The following is a 17,416-nucleotide window of genomic DNA, read 5'->3' as shown; positions in this document are numbered from 1 at the left end:
CACAGAAGAACTTTATTAACCCCTTGGAGCGCTGTGGATTACTTCTTTAAAGGCTGCACTTCTTTGGGAAATCAGAAAATGCACCCTGATACATGTTTTTCCCCATATTAAGCTCGGAAAAGCTCGGACATTTACTAAAATAACTCCAAATGTGTTCGTCTGAACATGTGTATTTCGAGTCACTGAGTGTTAGTACATCATGGGGTCATTTTAAAATCTGTCTGAAATATCGCTTTAAGCATTTAAATGGAGTATAGCAATACATAATTGGGACTAAATAACAAAGGTAAAATAAAATGTCAATTCCTTTTAATATTAGTGTATCTAATTGGATTGATCATGCTTTACTTTTTGTTAAGACAACCCCTGTTTTTAATGTTAACATTTAATTTTTTTATGTTCTCACTTAGATGCTGTAACCATAAAGCAACCAGGACAACACACCTGGAGTGACCGAGAGCAGACCCACCCAGCACAAGACGTCATTTAGACGTTGTTTTTTGGGCTAAATCACGTCGGCCCGTCATGACCTTCATTTAGTCCAAAAAAAAGACGTTGAAAACTGGTCTTTGTTTGGTCCGTCTAATTCAGTCCAAATTTAGCCTAAAATTAGACGTCTTTTTCGGACCACTTTTCAACGTGTCTCCATTCAATAATAATCCTGACAAAATATGCATGAATGTATAAATACTGAGCATATTGAACGATAATGAAACACATGCTTTGTTTAAAGTCTATTAATATTTCTGTTTATTTTAATTAAATAAATATGTTAAATGTCTAAACAGGTCATTTCGGTCCTGTACAGCACTGATAGAAGCACTTCATTTTCATCTTTTAACAAATATCTTTATTTTCTTTTAATATGATATTATTGGCAGAGGCGCGCGTCCGTCTCATGCTTTGTGATCACGTGATTATTCAACCGGGAGACGTGCGTTCTGGATTTACAGATTTTCTGTTTTGTGGTCGATTCTGGGGTAAGTTTCCTTAAATTCGTGGTTACTTTATTGAAATTAGTTCACAGGGATGTTAATTCAGTTGTCAGTATATGTCGATACGACTAATAAATGATCAATTTGAATGTTTATCGTTTGTTAGTAACTAATGTTAGCTCGAGCGCTGTCAGCTTGACTGAGCTCGTCGCGCCTGTGAGCTAATCAGTTAATGGAAATCTTTTATTTGTCTTTATATCATCTATATAATCGTGTTATGCTTGTTTTTAAATGTATTTTAAATTGTTTAGTTAATTATAATGCAAGTTTACTCCAAGTATTGTAGTGTGGGCTTTTTTCAGCTTACGGTTAGCCTGATTGAGCTCGTGGCACAGCTGTGAGCTAGCAGTTAACGTTAGTGGATATTTGTTTTATATCTTTTATAAAAACGTGTTGTGCTTTTTTCTTAAATGTATTAAACAAATTATATCGCAAGTTAACTCCATGTATTGCAATGTATGTGTGCTTTGTTCAGCTCCCTATCAAAATTACATTAACTAGTCTACTTTAAAATGTTAAAAGGCCATTCTGAATAAATAACTGTTGTATATTTATTGTTCCTTTTTTCAGATCCTTTTCTTGGTGTGTCTTGATGTTTTCTATTGGCTAAAGAGTAAGTATTACTTTGTTCATATTTTCACAGCCACCAGAATCAGAAGTAAGTGCTCAAAAGTGAAATAGCATGTTGGTCTCTTCAATGCAATGATAAATAAAATAGTTATAACTAATTAAATAGTCATATCTCACTTTGACTTTATGTACAGTTTGCTCGAGGTCAAAACACAGCTCATTCATACAAATCAAACAGTGACACTGGCTATATGTCTGCTTTCTTTTTATAGCAATAAATGCATAGAGATATATAAAGCAAAGACAACTATAATATAATCCTTCAGGAGCCAGCAAAACATCTACAGTTACAGCAGTAAACATACTTGTTATGGGGTAAGAAAAACTAGTAGAGTGTAGATATGAATTATTGTATCCTAAGCACTTCTCTTATTGCTTCTGTCTTGTTCTTCATTTTTTGTAGTGCAAATAAGGAGACTTAGAGTAAGTACAAATTGAGCTTTTAGTACTGACGTGAATATTACATCGCCATTCGTTTGAAAGAAATAACAGACACTTTGAATGAAAGTGGTATGAATACTTAAAGGAATAGTCTATCCATTTTCCATATTAAACTATGTTATACCCTGACGTTGTCATACTCAATTCTAGTCAGAATTTGAGTCTGATACCGCTCCATTGAGCTATAATTATGAGGCGTGTCTCAACCGAAAAATGCCTCTGCACTCAATTGGATAGACCTACGACCAATCAGAGCAACGGAGTGTGTGACGTATGCTGAAATAACGTCTTTGCAGCCTGACCGAACTGCTAGTTATTTCGCTACAATGACACTAACATTGTGATTATACTAAGTCTGAATTAGCGAATGTACATCAACACCTAATATGTTTACAACATTTCGTTTATATCACAACATGAAGTGTTTACTAAGTCATACAATCAGACTATCTCTTACCATTTGTAGTTACGTCAGGTGAACTTCATCCACGACGATACCCATTACGTTGGCTTGAAAATATTGGAGCCTAGCATGTCCCTCCCAGGGGCGTAGCCAGTAATGGGCCAGGGCGGCACTGGCCCGCCCACACAACTCCCTGGCCCGCCCAGGCAAGTTTAATCAAAATACATTTTTTGTTTATTTTTATTATTCAAATGTATTTAAGAAAATATATTAATATAATCCGGATTTATTGTTGCCCGGTGTGTGTGTATAATTTGCTTTCTAAATAAAATGGAGTTGTTAAAGTTGTTATAGTTAAAATCTAGATTAAAAACACATCTGTTTAACTCTGCATTTACTTATTGAGCTCTGTGCTGCTTTAAACTGACTGCACTTTTAACTCAAGTCACTTTTACTTCTGTTTTATTGTTTTTAACATTTTAAAGTGTTTTTATTAAAATCACATTTATTTTAAATTCTCATGTATCTTTGTTTTTATTGTGATTTTATTGTGTATCTATTATTTTTACATTTTCTTTTTTCTCTTTTATATATTGTTTTCTCATTTCTATGTAAAGCACTTTGAATGACCTCTGTGTATGAAATGTGCTATACAAATAAACCTGCCTTGCCTTGCCTAAAGCAAGTTGTAGCCTCCGGAACGTAATTGGTTGCTAGGGGTTCTGACAGGTAGACTCTGTGGGGAGCGACGGGCTCTGGCAGCCAGCCAGCTAACTTTGCTAACTGCTTTTTTAGCTAATATTAAAATTGCCACAATAATGGCTAAAGTTTCTTTAATGTGTTATTTAAAAAAGCAAGAGTTGAGGAAGACGATACGCCACTGCCTCCATCTGCCAAGTCCTACCAGCCCAGTTCTTCAGACTCATCAACCCACAAGGCGGCTAGTCAGGCGCGCTGGTGGCGCCGGTTGCCGCTTGCTCCCTGGCGGCAGTTCCAGTGCGCTCTCCGGTCAGACTCACACAGGTTAACCCGCCAATCTAACGGCAATTGATGAACCACGTACAACCCAATTTGAATCCACGAGTACTACTCGCCTCAAAAACCTGTGCCTTTTGTTTTTTGAAAAATAACTCTGTGACTCTTTGGACTATAATGAGATCATTTCTGTTTTCAACATTAAACCCAGGCATTTGAGTCTTGTTTTGTAGAATGAAAACAACAAAGGTAAGCCTGTTGTTTAACTCATTTCCTTAATTTTTGCTCGGGAAGTGATTTAACTTAGTGGTGTGTTGTGTATAGATGTACTGTATGCCTTATAGGTTAAGTTACATTGTTTAATTTAAACGAGTTGCTATTTTTTGGCACAAAAGCTTAATTTCCACCAGGCTGATTGCACTGTATATGGTTGATTTAATATAAATTAGGCAGTGTGTTGTTATTTATTTAAAACCGTGCTCTGCTGAGAGTTTTCATTATTTCAATTTCCTGACTACTTTATTTCAGGTGAACTGTTTTTGCACTACTGACTAGCCTAAATAAGACTGCCTGGCCTGGTTTGTCCAGCCTTTATTGAGCCATGTGTTGGTTGAACATATTTAGACAGTGTTTTATTATTGCCACCGAAAATTGCAAAGGAAAGATGTCACTGTTTTTGCAGATTGTCTATTCTTTTTTCTACTCTAAGGTTTAATTATTATTTAAGTCATTTTATTCTAGGATAAACTATTGGCCCACTCACTTTTGCCCCGGCCCGCCCAAAATAAAATTTCTGCCTACGCCCCTGGTCCCTCCACTTATTCAGCAACCACGATTCCGGGCTTCCGAAAAGAAGCTGGCAACGACCGCTAATTATATCCATCTCGTCGTGCACGCCGAGTTGCATCGCCGTGATAACGTTACCCATTTCAGTTGCGACCAACTTTTGCCGAATTCGTTAGTAAGGACGGCAAAAACATGAACAAATGCCCTGCTCGCGTTTCTCTGTTCCTCTTTTAAAATCAATGTTCTGTCCAGGGGCCAGAGCCGGACAGTAACGGAGTACATTTACTTGAGTACAATACTTAAGTACAAGTTTGAGGGATCTGTACTTTACTCGAGTATTATTTTTGGGGAGTACTCATGACTTTACTCAAGTACATTTGAGAGGCAAATATTGTACTCTTTACTCCACTACATTTCTATCCATAACCGTGAGTACCCGTTACTTCTTCTAAAAAAAAGGAAAAAAGAAACATCTCAGAAACCCTTTTCTCAAACGTGATTGGATTGTGCAGGCGCCACTAATTGGGACAGCCTATCAGCTATCACCTTCAGCTTTCCACCAAAGTCCCAATAGTCAGATTTAGATAAGAGAAGAAATCATGGACGAAACAATGGATGAAGACACAGCATGTCCATCCTGGGAATGTGACAACCCGCTCCACCTCGCCAGACTATTTTAATTTTCTAAACAAGTTAATGATAGTTTTCGCTTTAAGTGTTTGCCGTGTTTACCAAAACAAAACTTCATCACCGCTTACAAAAATTCAACCCCTTGAGAGCGGCAGGGATCACTGGTGATCCCGGATTATTATTGTTCAAAATTTATTACTCTTCAAAACATCACACTCTTACTTGATCTGGACAAACTCAGCATCACAAGACAGGTTTAAGACTCCAGCTTCCTCATTTGACCACTGTTTGTTATTAAACTGGTTTGCAGTGACATTAATTTCTTAATTTATGCCAGGAGTGCAAAATAATTAATCTGAAACGTTCGTTATTTTGAATAGAAATCATTAAACATTTATTCTCGTCTTCTCCGGTTTATTTGTATTCAAATACATAAAATATACAGAATCCGCCAGGGCTATTAGTACAATGGTGCGCATATTTGGAGAAATAATGATTAATTATCACATGTTAGTAAAATATTTAGTCTTACAGAATAAGATTTCTATTCATTTTCCACTGAATTATGCGATCTGAAGAGCTCAAAGAGCGATCGGAGTGAGATGTGTGTCTCCTCTTCCTGATTTGTGTCAGATTTGACCTCAGAGCTCTATCCTTTGCTGTACAGCTGTCAATCATCTCACGTGGTTCAACGTGCACTGTGGCAGTAGTAATGCAACATTTAGAAAATTTACTCTGGTACTCTTGATACTCAAGTACTTTTAAAAACAAGTACTTTTTACTTTTACTTGAGTAGACATCTGACTGCAGTACTTTTACTTGTACTTGAGTAAAATTTAGCAAGGGGTAACTGTACTCTTACTCAAGTAATGAACCTGTGTACTCTGTCCGCCTCTGCCAGGGGCGTTGCACAAGATCTCGGGCCCTATGCATAGGCAGTCCTGATGGTCCCCCATCCCATAATATATTTCAGACTTTTCAAGGGCCCTCTCTTTCTTTGGGGCCCTGGTAATCAGTACTGGTTTTACCCCCAGTTCGACGCCCCTGGTTCTGTCGATATCTTTTAGAACAGACTCAATGTCAAAATCCACACATCTGAACTCTACAGCGGCAGCATAGAGCGGCAGCCATTCAACACACCAGTGTTGTTTTCGTCAACGATGACGATAACGAAATGATTTCGTTGACGCACATATTTTTTATGATGCTAACGCGACGATGACTAGCTAAAAATGTCTCTAAGGTGACGAAAACATGACGAGACGCTTTCGAGTTTTCGTTGACGAAACGAGACGGAACGAAAATGATTATACTGTAAGTCTGACGTTCATAATGCATGTCATTTCTGCCTATTTTGCGTGAAATCTGTCTGTTTTTAGCTCAAAAGTATCAGCAATGCTGCCGCTTTCTATCCTTGTTTTGGGTCAACACAACACAGTCTCACTCACGCTCACGCCCACCACCCGGCTGCCGCCATGCCGCACACGCGGACCAGATTTAAAACAACAACACACCTGCGGCGGTGGCGAGTTTGAAGGACCGTAGTGGTGACGCCAATAAACGGAAACGACGAGATGATTTATGGACATACTTTCAGTATAATCCATCAGACAGAAAAACGGAATGCATATTGGGAGACGACAGTAAATTTGGCCACAAACTAGGTGGGAAGAATACCACCAACCTCAAGCAGCACCTGAAGGCTCATCACGCTAATATTTTTTAAAGGTAACTAACAAGTCACGCTGTTAACATATCATATACATTCAATTTTACTCGACAATCGGCTTGTGACACATTTCATGGTAAGCTTAAGGTTTTACATGTATCTGCTTGTCAAACCTAAGCTCATATCCAATACTTTTTGTGGTGTATTTAAATAAGGCAAGGCACGCGTTTCTCAACTTTATAAGCGAGGTCTCAGCGTAACACACAAACTCAACATGAGGGTATATTAGGCTAAACTTTTTTCTTCATAACTTTTTGTTATGACATGCGCAGAAGGCACACCGACTAAAACAACGGCAAGCCCTCAGGGAGAACCTTAATGCACATTTTAATTGTATTAAATACACCACACTTTTTAACCTAAATTCATTGGTTAAAAATACTTTTTTTTACTAAAATTGACTTAAACTTGACTAAAACCTTTTTGCGTTTTCGTCGACTAAAACTTGACTAAAACCTTTTTGCGTTTTCGTCGACTAAAACTTGACTAAAACTATACATTTTACAAGTGACTAAAATGTGACTAAAACTAAAAGCATTTTCGTCCAAAAGACTAAGACTAAAACGAAAACTAAAAGGGCTGCCAAAAACAACACTGCAACACACGTGCTCTTTGGTGACGTGGTTCATTACGTTACTGTTGATTATCTGTCCATCATCGTATAAAGCCCGCCCTGACAATTTGATTGGTTTGACCAGCTTTGGGTCTAGCATAGTAGCTCCTCAACGCAGAAACCCCAGACCGATCTTCCCGTTTTCAAAATCTTGTGGGCGGGGCTAAGATCGGCTGGCACCCAGGCTAATGTTATTACCTTAACTAAGAAGAGTTGATACATCCCTGTATCATCTTAGTGCATGCACGTAAGCGCTGGGGTGCGCTCCGACACTTCGATAGCATTTAGCTTAGTCCCACACTCTAAAAAAATAATCCGTAAAAAAACGGATAATGTCCTGGCAGAAAATTACCGGCACTTTTTTCGTTATGTTTACAGAATTTCCGTTTATTCAAAAACTGAACATTCTGTAGATTTATAGAACACTGTCCGTAGATTTACAGAACATTGTCCGTAACCTTTAGGGACACTTCAATCTGCCTATGAAACCTAACAATGGTGACAATCAACAACAAAGCTTCATGTCGCAATGCATGCTGGGTACCAGGATTGTAGAAAACTCTTTCTTAACAATTACTCTCACCATCGTTGAGATTTGTATCCAAAGTGTTTATGTCTCTGAAGCAAAAACCACAGCTGACACATTTGCAGCCATCTTATTCAATACTGTGTGTTTTTAGATCAGCATAGGGTGTTACTTTCATACATTTCAGTTCTTTATTCTTCTTTTATCATTTCATATTTAAATGTTAGGCAGCATAACATAAAAACAATCAAGCTTAGACGACATCATAGACAATTCTCCTTCCTCAAGCAACAAACAAGTTGTAATTGCTACAAGCAAAAACACTGTTGCAACATTATAAGAGCAGAGTCAGTTCTGGAAGGTCAAGGGAGTGGACAAAAGCCTAACTAAAGGGAACACTAATCTCCATAGTGGTGACTTCAAATGAATCTAAAACAAACAGAAACTTTAGATTTAATGTGATAAATGTTGTGGTAAATATCCATTTGACTTACACGTCACGTCAGAAAGAAGATTTGTCTACTAAATCACATGTGTCGATGCTGGAATAGTTTAACACTTGTATCTTGTTCTGACAGCATTTGTTTAGAAGTTAAACATCATCCATGTTAGAAAAGAACTCTGCAAGCAAGTTGTAATTTTAGGTTTCAAACAGAGATGGTGATAGAGAGGCAAAAGTGAAAGATTGCAACAGGGGTTATTGCACCCATAATGCAACATGTTATTAAAAAAACAGATAAATGCCTGTAAAACATAAATACGGAAAATTCCTTCATATTTACACAGTACTTTGTCCGTTTTTTTACGGATTTTTTTAGAGTGCATTCATTCAATGGTACTAAACAGAGATAAAGTTAGAAGTGACCAAACACATCAACGTTTTTCCTATTTAAGATGAGTAGTTATACGAGCAAGCTTGGTGGTACAAAACAAAACATATCGCTTTTCTAAGCGGATTTAAAAGAGGAACTATATTTTATGGCGGAATAGCACTTTTGGGAGTACTTCGACTCGCCTGAAAAATCTGTTCCCCTTCTCCCTCTCATAATGGGAGAGGTAGGGTGTTACTGTGCCGAGTCGAAGTACTCCCAAAAGTGCTTTTCTGCCATAAAATATAGTTCCTCTTTTAAATCTGCTTAGAAAAGCGCTACGTTTTATTTTGTACCACCAAACTTGCTCGTATAACTACGATAATAATACTTTTTCTGATGCTGCTGTTTACTCCATTGTAGCATGTCTCTGTGAAACTGACAATCTCAGGTAGGAGCTGCTGGTTTGTGGTTGGCAGTATGGATCACGGTCTGCGACTCATGAGGAGCTGGTCTGGAGACATGAAGAGGTTGTCAACAGGTGGGTTCCTATACTCTACCAAAATGTGATAGGGATCAGTCATGTGGGCCAATGTGTGTGAAACTTAATGTTTTTGCAAAGTCATTAAACTCTTTGTGTTGATTTAGTGGACCTTTTAATTTCACTGGTAGGCCATGTCTCGCGAAAGTGACTAAGCTTGCTGATGACAGTGGCAGCCGTAGTAGTGTTGAGTTTGTCTAATTGGAAGAAATGTTTATAGGAATCTACAGTAATCATGTATTCTTCATTGTTCCAGGTGAAGAGGTCTGAAGCTAATACCTGCCATGGTCTGATTGCAGGGCTTAAAGTACACCGGCCGGGGGCCGGATTTCCGGCTTGAGGGTAGGTCTGGACTCCGGCGCTGGCAAAACATGCAAAATTAACACTGTCACTTTCGGCACGGACGCGCTTGGAAAAAAAACAGCGCGTCACTTCCATTATAAGCGCGCATACCGCGCGGCTACATTTGAATTAACAAACTGGATATAATAACCAGCTCTTCCCTTCAACCTACCACCTTGATTCACGAGTCAGCGGTCACAGCCAATGGGAGCATGATATTAGGTTGTCTTAGCCAATTGCTAGAGAGGAGGGTGGGTCTTGTGCAGAAAGTGAACCAGTTCGCAGTTAGCTTGTAGGCTACACACTCTGTGGAGAATGATGTTTATCATACCAGAAGAAAATATATCTGCTTCGGAGGAGAAAGTAAAAAACAAGTGACGCTTGTTGGCATGGCTTGAAGAAAGAGGACAAGACACGGTAAGGCTTTAGGCCAGTGGTCACAAACTCCCGGCCCGCGGCCGTCCCTCCCCCTCTATGCGGCCCGTGTCTGCTTTCAAAAATATGATATAAGCGAGGATAACAGAATACGTGATCCTCGCTGGATATGAATACGTGCACCTCACGTGCACCTCACGTCAATCAAATCATTGTCACCGTGTGATCAGTTAATCAGGTCGGGACTTTGGAGTGTCCGTCCAGAGAAGAGCTGTGCTGTAACTCGGGGTTACCCAACTGTTACTCGGAGAAAAGCTGCGTGGGGTTTGTTTGTTCAAGTCACTGCTTTCATTGGCGACACCTCATAAGCAGTGCGAGCGGGAGATGTAATGTAACGCATATTAAACTACGGATGCGGAAAAAGGCAAGTGCCCAGGTTATGAAAAGAGGAAAGATGAAAAGAAACATGCAAAAGATAAAAGTAGACTACAGTAGTCTATGTATGCAGCTCACTCAACTCAATATAAGTGAATAATAAAGTATATCTAATCTAATATATCATTATGTTGTTTGCTATGCAGTTACACATGAAGCAGTAATATTTATTTTTACAGAGATCGAACATATTCAAGTCCAAAATAAATGTATAGGCTATAATAGTTCATAAATGTATTCGGAATTTAATTTGTTAGTTTAGTGCAAGGTTTTAATAGAAAAAGTTGTATTTTATTATTATTAATTTAAGATAAGGTTTAGAAAAGATTTACTTTTATACTCTTATAAATAAATTATAAAATATATTGAAAGCACTGTTTATATTATTATGTATTATTATATGTTTAATAATAGAATTTAAATGCAGTACATATACAGAAATATTCTGTTTTTATGTTAAAATAACTCTACGGTCCTCCGACCAGATGTCCATCTCAGAAATGGCCCAAAGCCAGTTTGAGCCCCCTGCTTTAGGCACTTGGTGCAGTAAACTTCCGAAACCTGGGGCTTGTTTTTGCATAGTTTTTTGGCACAATAAGTTGTTAATGCGTTGAAAATATGACTGTGCTGTTGCTCATAGAATTGGTTAATAGAAAAAAATGGGCTTGGTAAAAGTCCTTGTTAAGCCACAGAAAGGATTTTTTTTCACTTTAAGCCCTGTGATTGGTATTTCATGAGGAATCATGGGTTCCTTGGTATTTGAATTATGTTGAACCAGGCAAGTACTGCATCTTTCGATCATGTGTTCTATCTGCTTACACATTCCTAGCCAGAATAACATTTCATGCTCTTAGCTTAGACTTCTCAGCGTGTGCGCATATCTTAGGTCAGATATGACTATTTTCTTATCTTCACTGGTCAATGAAAGTTTGTCTTAAAAGTCATTATTACACGGCTCTCTGGAATGCTTGATTCTGATTGGTCAGTTGAGACATTTGCAGGTTCGTTCTTTTCAAATAATAACCGCTCCAAAGTAATAACGCATAGCCGGTACTACTTGGCCGATTTAAAATCGCTCTGCGCCAACAAAGATTACTGTTTGGCGCCATCTTGTGACAAACACTGGACAACCACAATTAAGAATGGACAATTTTGACATTAATTTTAACATGTACAGAAAAAACAAAACATTTAAACAGTGGATAGAAGAATGAAAAATGACAAGACACAGAGAGCTTACTGAGACTGAACTTGACAAAATAGAGCATGACAGCTACGAAGCCAACACATAAAAAAATACAGAATGGGCATTAAAACTTCTCAAAGACTGGCTAAAAGAGAAAAAAATGGAGACAGACAAAGTATGAAGCAGAGGATCTTAATAAGGTATTACGATCATTTTATGCATCTGTGCAAAGTTTCGCGGAAGGATAAAAATGTTAATTTAAAACAAATATGCCAATAAAATGTTTCAAATTCATATTCATGTCCAGTTTTTTTCTTATGTGGCAAGTAGTCGTGTAATAAGCGGGATAATGAAGAGGCAGCCGGTAGTTATCGGGAAATAAGCCCCTTCAGTGTGATACAAGACCCTCCGCTTCGCTTCGGGTCCTGATCACACTGTTGGGGCTTATTTCCCGATAACTACCGGCTGCCTCTACATTATCCCTTACATAATGTATGTGGGAAATTGTCTCCTCTTTGCAGGCCATCCATCCAAGATCATCTATCTGAGCTGCTGAAAACTGCCTCGGTACGGATCTGTTGGAGCTTTGTGTCACTGACTGGTAAGTTTTTATAATTAAGTGAATCTACATGTCCATATCTTTGCTGAGATTGTCATGTTTTGTTGCTATGGACTTTTTGGAGAGGGTGTCTGCCACAGGAATCTCCTTTCCTGTTCCGTGTTTGATGTCATATTTCTAGGGCTGTAGAATCATTCTTTAAAGCCGTGGAGGAGCGGCATCTAGTAGGACCCTATGAAATCCATTTAATTTTTGTCCGGAATTCAGTTTTATTTTTCTCAAATAATCACACCAAACGCGCTTTAAATGCTTGAAAATGCAAGGCGCGACGCACTGCGGTTTTTAAAAAGAGCAGTGTGACGCAGCTTTTCATATTGCTAGCAACCAACGAGTCAGCTGTCTTGTCAATCAAATATTGAAGGGTGATATTATTTTGCTATTAACTGTCATATTAGCAGAAACTTTAAAAAGAGGACGCTTGCTCTGATCTTGTTTGAGGATGAGAGGTGCACAAACACGCAGGAGAGAGTGAGCGAGTGGAGTCCGGTTCTTCAAAGCAACTGTAAACTTCCCTCACCACACCGTAAGGCCTGCCTCTCCCCCCATCCGATTGGACAATGGAAAGATGCGAATGACGTCGGCTGCTTTTCTGCTCTCAGCGCTCCTTCAAAAGCATGTGCTGCGGCTGGTGGCAAAAAACACAAGGCGTTCGGCGCGCATAAACAGTGCGCAAATACTCCCTGCCCATTGAATATAATAAAAAAAAAGGCGCCTGCAACTGCCATAAATGCATTTGGTGTGATTGGCCCCTAAGAGTGATTCTTAGCTTTAAGGAACTTGACAACTTGCTTTTATACTCAAGTTTGAAAGTAGGAGTATATTTTATGAATTCTTAGTACTTAAGATAAAAATGGCACTTTCAGAAGCTTGATAAATATGGAAACAGTTGTCTAACTTGAAACTAACTTCAGTTTCTTTCCTTTCCTATCAGTATTTCTTCAAATTCCTGTTCCGTGTCACATTGCTTATGCAAGACTGAATCCATAAAGGTGAGTCGTCATCATCATGAGAAACGTCTTTGCTCACTGCATGCACATTTCTTTTATAAGCAGAATGACACACTTTGGTGAATCGATTGTGTTTTTGGGGCTGTTTAAACTTGGTATTAAGATGTGTGTTTGTTTTTTTTGTCGATCAGATCATAAGTGGATGAGAAGGACACATTCTGTTTACACCTGGTATTTAAATCCGTCAGTTTTGTCCCCTTTCAACCTCTTCTGTTCTGAATACTTTTAGGGGATGTTCTGTGGAGACTGTGGGCGTTCCTTCTGCTGTCATTTAAACATGAGCAGGAGTAATGACGGGTTTAAATGGATGCAACTAATATTATGCCAGAGTCCGCTGCTTGTAAGTAAACATGCTGCAAAGTGTTTTGTACATTTATATGTAAAAGCTTTCTTTGATATTTCTTTGATATTTTCTTGTGGGTGTTGGAACACATTCTACCACATGCGCGCTTACACTACAGAAGCAATCCGATCAAAAGTGTTTTCAACTACCTCTGAATGTGGTCAAAAGTGGACGAGCTCAAGATGTTTTGAACATCATTTACACCTGTCTTTAGCATCGTCCACTTGTGATCCGATCGACAACAGCACATCTTAATACCAAGTGTAAATAGCCCCTTTTTTACTTGCGCTTCCAAGCTTTATAATGGTAGAAAACAACAGTTAGGGGACAACTTCTGACTTTAAACCCCAATAAAGTGCATTCATCCTTCACAGAGGTAATCCATACTCAAATATTGCCACTCATTGCGCATTTAATAGTGTGAGTCCAAGACATCGTTACCGGAAACTAGTTATTATAGTTTATAAAGTTTAAAACATTATCTTTTCTTACTATATAGCATCGATTACCCACAGAAGACCTTTATTAACCCCTTGGAGCGTGGATTACTTCTTTAAAGGCTGCACTTCTTTGGAAAGTCAGAAAATGTACCCTGATCCATGTTTTTTCCCATATTAAGCTCAGAAAAGCTCGGACATTTACTAGAATAACTCCAAATGTGTTCGTCTGAACATGTGTATCTGGAGTTACTGAGTGTGATACATCATGGGGTAATTTTAAAATCTGTCTGAAGTATTGCTTTAAGGTTTTAAATGGAGTATAGCAATACATAATTGGGACTAAATAACAAAGGTAAAATAAAATATACATTCCTTTAAATATTAGTGTATCTAATTGGATTGATCATGCTTTACTTTTTGTTAAGACAACCCCTGTTTTTAATGTTGACATACATTTTGTTATGTTCTCACTTAGGCTATGTTTACATTAATGCGTTTATGCTTTAAAACGCGTTACTTTTGCTACGTTTACGCCTTTCATCTACACTACATCACCGTTTTCGATCCTCATAAACGGATTCGTTCGCAAACGCTGAAGACCCTGTTTTAGTTTGAGAACTCAGACGTTGCTCTGAGTGTAAATGAACGTAGACGGAGTCTTATGTAAACGAACAGCTGATGTTAACATGACAGCGCATCATTTTCAAAGTAAAAATTATTTTATTGATGTAAATGTTGGTTTGCAACGGAGTTTTTGCCAAAAATAGTAAACATCTACCAACCAGCTATTATAAACGCTATATCGGATTGTTTTACATGTATCCTTATAGATAATGTCTGTTTTATATTAATGTTTGAGTATTGTTGGGTTTAATGTGTTTATGTTTTGTTTAAATTTAGTTAGCTTACGAAAGATAGACTGTAATTTTATACGCCATATAGGCGTTGCAAAGGCCAATATGAAGGGAGAATTGTAATGGGTCCGACATTATTTTCCAGTTTAATGTAAGTTTTGTTTGCTACTTTAAAATGAATTTCGTTTCAGATAATTGGTCTCTTAATTTTAATCGATGTTTTGTTGATAAGTTTTGTGAATATAAATTAATAAAAACAATAAACTCAACGTCATTAATATAATGCTCGTTTAGGCGCTTGGCTTTTAGCTATTTCTGTGTTGCTAGCAGAGGACGTGCACGGACCTCGCACATTTTTAAAAATTAATGCAATAAGCATTTCTGGTAGGCTAAAGCAATACTTCACTTCTTACTTTATGTTTGATTGAAGTTTGCATTTGCTGAAATTTATTTTTGCTTCAAATTCGCTACTGTTTAGAATGCTTTCTTTTTAAATCATAAAGACCTTTCTGTTTAGTTATAAAATCAAAATTAACCTATTAATCATATTAATATGTTGTAGGGGGAGCTAGAACAGTATAAGTGTTTATGTTTTGTTTAAATTTAGTTAGCTTACGAAAGATAGACTGTAATTTTATATGCCATATAGGCGTTGCAAAGGCCAATATGAAGGGAGAATTGTAATGGGTCAGACATTATTTTCCAGTTTAATGTAAGTTTTGTTTGCTACTTTAAAATGAATTTCGTTTCAGATAATTTGTCTCTTAATTTTAATCGATGTTTTGTTGATAAGTTTTGTGAATATAAATTAATAAAAACAATAAACTCAACGTCATTAATATAATGCTCGTTTAGGTGCTTGCGCTTTTAGCTATTTGTGTGTTGCTAGCGGAGGACGTGCACGGACCTCGCACATTTTTAAAAATTAATGCAATAAGCATTTCTGGTAGGCTAAACCAATACTTCACCTCTTACTATGTTTGATTAAAGTTTGCTTCAAGTTCGCTACTGTTTAGTACTGTTCACTTGAATGCTTTCTTTTTAAATCATAAAGACCTTTCTGTTTAGTTATAAAATCAAAATTAACCTATTAATCATATTAATATGTTGTAGGGGGGAAATAGAACAGTATAAGACTTTCCCAAACACATTTTTATAGGTTCAAAAATAGTGTCTGTTATAGTTGCCAGCAAAGGACCCATGTATGACTTTTTGTCAATATCGCACACCCCTAGGCTGCGTAAACGTGCAAAGGTAAGCTATTATTAGAGTAATAAGTTATTTTACACTTATATGCGCATGCCCAGTTACGTGATTGGTCATGTTTCATGCGTTTATGGTGGTGTATAGTGTGGATGAAGATTCTTTTAAAAATGCCAGTATAAACGAGGATCGTTTTCATTTTAAAATGCCGTTTTAAAACGCAAATGCTCTAATGTAAACATGGCCTTAGATGCTGTAACCATAAAGCAACCAGCACAACACACCTGGAGTGACCGAGAGCAGGATGAAGAAAGAATCGGATGAGAAAATGTCAACTGGTGCCCATGAGGAGACACATTGTTCTTGGACCTGCTGTTTCTGTTTAGTAATAAGTGGTTTTATGTGGTTAAATAAATGTAATTTAATATTCAATCCACATGCTAAATTTCCTACATTTTCTTAAGTAGGTCACCCAAAAAGGACATTTCTGTCATCATTTACACAAACAGTCTGGTTACAAACATTTCTCACAATATCTTTCTTTGTGTTTATCAGAACAAAGAAATGTATGCGGTTTGTAACAACATGAGTGTGTAAATAATGACAGAATTTTCATTTCTGAGTGAACTACCCCTTTAACATTTTTATACCCAGGGGTAAAAGAAATGTATGTTAAACATTTTTAGTTTGTCTTTTTTTGTTACTGCTACTTTCAACAAGACTAATTATTCAGCCAAGCTTATTTAGTACTTTAAAAAATGAACAGCTTTTATGGGTTTTTAGACCCAGATATGTGCTCACAGTTCGCCCATAAAATGCCCAGTGGTCCCACAATTTTCCTGCAGTATGCCCACACTTTGTCCATTGTGCCCACATTTTTCCCACGTATTTGTATTTAAATACATTTTTTCACACAGTATTTTGTATTTGTGATATCTGTGAATTTGTGATAGTATTTTGTACTTGAATTTTAAAACAATTCCATATATGCATGTATGCCTATCTCAGATCATATGCATGTGAAAGGCAGTTTCTGGTATAAATAGCAGAACACAAAAGGTTTTCTGTGTCATTAGAAATGCAGTCAAAAAGTGGGACAACAAGGATAACTGATCATGAAGGTAAGAACCTTAACCATGCCAGGTGAGGGATATATTATGCACTGTAAAAAATTTATATTTTAAAAAATTGTGGAAACTGAAAGTTAAGTATTGTCTCAACATATTGCTTTCAAAAAATTCTCCCCAAACAAAAATATGCATTGTGGTAATTAAAACATAAAAAATTGGCTTAAAACAAAAATGTATATTCACAGAACATATTAAACTCTGCTCAGCCAATTTATCGTGTCAAATGAAAAATCTGAGTTGACTGAACATAGTTCAGCCAGAAAAGCGTATGGGGATGCACCTGAATTGAATTGGCTTCAGTGTGGATGCGTGGGAGTTGATGATCGACATTTTCTACAATAAAGTTAGGTAATACTTTATTTTACGACCCGCAAAGTACAGCATAATTAAACCAAATTTACAGC

The 17,416-nt window shown here is 37.4% G+C and overlaps 1 long non-coding RNA gene across 1 annotated transcript; it reads left to right on the top strand.

Annotated features, from left to right (window-relative positions):
• The first annotated feature begins 744 nt into the window (after nt 1–744).
• On the top strand, nt 745–17,039 carry LOC141365265 (uncharacterized). Its single transcript, XR_012370477.1, has 6 exons — nt 745–980; nt 1,566–1,608; nt 8,961–9,078; nt 11,938–12,017; nt 12,967–13,024; nt 16,133–17,039. It is a non-coding gene; the product is annotated as an uncharacterized lncRNA (long non-coding RNA).
• The last annotated feature ends 377 nt before the right edge of the window (nt 17,040–17,416 follow it).

This window comes from Misgurnus anguillicaudatus, chromosome 7 (assembly GCF_027580225.2).
Source record: "Misgurnus anguillicaudatus chromosome 7, ASM2758022v2, whole genome shotgun sequence".
In the NCBI taxonomy this organism is placed as follows: domain Eukaryota; kingdom Metazoa; phylum Chordata; class Actinopteri; order Cypriniformes; family Cobitidae; genus Misgurnus; species Misgurnus anguillicaudatus.
This window is presented reverse-complemented; position numbering and strand designations above follow the sequence as displayed.